Below are 2,503 nucleotides of genomic sequence, written 5' to 3'. Positions count from 1 at the left end.
ACACACACACACACACACACACACACACACACACACACATATATATATATATATATATATATATATATATATTTTATTTTATTATTCCAGGCTGTATACAAGGAAGGATTAACATTTTTCCATTGTTCACTATTTTCGAGCCGTAATCAAGAAATATTTGAATGGAACTTACCCATGATTGAAGTAAGTCTAATAATTTCCTAAATATATTTTGATGTATGTGTAACTATTACGAAACAATTTGTAACGGAATTGCATCCCAGAGCTAAAGAAAAAAAAATACTTCATTTGTGAAAAAGAAATTTAATTCTAGAGTTTCTCGTAAATTCTCTACTATGTTGTAATTTTATTGTCCAAAGCTTTCAAACCTACGTTCCTACAAATATACATGTCCGCAGGAATTTCTGTGTAAGTTACTGCAAAAACGATAATCGGAGTGTTTATGATAAAATAACTGTCAGGGAGTGAAGACGATTGCGTAGTTTCTAGTACTTAGGGATTATTTATAAACCAATATGTATGTATATGCATGCATATGTGTATGTGTGTGTGTGTATACACACATGCAATCATATAACTCAAGTCTCGATTTTAATCTATGTTGTTTAAATTGCTTATTCGTTTTATATATATATATATATATATATATATATATCATATATACGTCATATAACAGATTCAACAGATGTATGTATTAAGTTAATGATGCTTCATAATGGATCAACTTTTTAAGTACATTCCTAGGTCTATATATATAATCGTGCGGGTACATATATACAATCGTGCGGGTGTGTCATCTGCGTCTGTATGTGTATGCATACTTGAATGCGTACGCAGTTTTGTGTTTGCGTGTGTGCCTGTGTAGATATATGCATGTATCTGTGTAGGTATGTATGTATATATATATGAAAGACGAAAGATGGAATATACGAGAATGTTTATTATTAAGCACGACAATTGTTTCGACATATCTAGCATCATTCCCTCAAGGGTGAGGCACTTAAGAACTATTTGAGAAGCAAACGGCGCTGCAGAGTATCTCATCGTGTGATAAATAGATACAGCTCGTTAAAATAACAGTCCTGCAATGTATGTTCTCATTTCGTAGAAAGAAAAACAGTAAAACGTCATTTACATAGAAGATCAAAATAAAATCACAGACACAAGAAAGAACACGAATGCAGCGAGAAAAGAATATATATAATGATTGCTTCATCTTGAGAAATAATAGCCATCCCATCAACATACACACCACACTCCATCAAGCAGCACAATCCCTCCACTGATGAGCCCTCAAGTAACTTTTCAGACCAGCTGCTGTGTGACAGGATTTAAAACACAAGTGACAGATATTATTCAAGTTTCTTCTATATCGTTGCCCATTGGAATCTGATTCTTAAGAAATGCTTTTTTTTATATAGATAGATACGTAGGTAGACATACATGTACTTACACCTATATACATACATGTACTCATGTACATACATATGTATTTGCATGGTATAGCCTATACACATATTTGCGTGTTTATCCGTTTTTATAGAAGAAAACGTATGTATATCACAGGGTAATTTAAGAGCGTCCAAAGTCCTTCCTTGCGCTTCTTTCTGCTAGGCATTGCTACTCTCATGTCAGTTGCCAATCTATATTGATTGATGGCCTTGCCTATGTTAAAAATTATACTTCTGTAGACAGAAATAGACACTCCTTTTAGAGCCGTATTAATTCTAGAAGCAAAATGATGTCACTTCATTCATTGGGATAGTGAATTAAATATTTAATAATGCATCAAGCACACATGCCTTTTGAATAAATACATCACCATGTCCAAAGCACGACCTTGACTCCACACAGATGAAACAGTAAAATGTAGGATGCATATTTACTTATGATACATGTCTGTCAGTATGTATGTATGCCTATATGCCTGTATGCCTGTATGTATGTACGTATGTACGTATTTATGTGTGCATGTGTGTAGTATGTATGTATTTAAATGTGAGTCTCTATGTGCGCGTGTGCCATTTGACATTTTATCTATATCCTTCTAAGTATAATTTATATATCAAAAACAAAACAAAATATACATGTATAATGCAGCTTTCATAATTTACGTAAATGGTTCCAGCGTATATCCTTTGCTGCATTATATGATACGAAAATAATATTTTAAATAGATATGAATCCAGTTTAAAAGCTTTCCCTAGCAGAATAATTTTGCATCGTAATACTTAGAAATGTACAATGCATCTGTAATGTTCAAAGATTATTTATAAAACCCAGGTATTTCTGAAATCCTTTCGATTTAGTTAAGCCCTTTTTGTATTCGTCATCGTTATTTTCCTAAAAGTATTCTATTACACAATGTCTATTATAAACACGCACACACGTTCAAAAACACATTATCCATACGTAAATACTCATTTTAAGCACCACCCACGCTCATGAGCGCTCGTTCCAACATTTACGTGCACACATGATGATATATATATATATATATATA

At 32.6% G+C, this 2,503-nt stretch overlaps 1 protein-coding gene across 3 annotated transcripts in view; it reads left to right on the top strand.

Annotated features, from left to right (window-relative positions):
* Positions 1-2,503, top strand: part of LOC106884218 (neuronal acetylcholine receptor subunit alpha-10) — a 1,143,354-nt gene that overhangs the window by 207,452 nt on the left and 933,399 nt on the right. For 2 of the 3 annotated variants that reach the window (XM_052966098.1, XM_052966099.1), the window contains one exon: positions 91-183. The exons of the other annotated variant lie outside the window; for it this stretch is intronic. The gene's annotated coding sequence lies outside the window, so the exon portion shown is untranslated. The remainder of the gene's footprint in view (positions 1-90; positions 184-2,503) is intronic. 3 annotated transcript variants of the gene reach the window in all.

This window comes from Octopus bimaculoides, chromosome 3 (assembly GCF_001194135.2).
Source record: "Octopus bimaculoides isolate UCB-OBI-ISO-001 chromosome 3, ASM119413v2, whole genome shotgun sequence".
NCBI lineage: Eukaryota > Metazoa > Mollusca > Cephalopoda > Octopoda > Octopodidae > Octopus > Octopus bimaculoides.
Note: the sequence above shows the minus strand (reverse complement) of the source record. Positions and strands in the feature narration are given on the sequence as shown.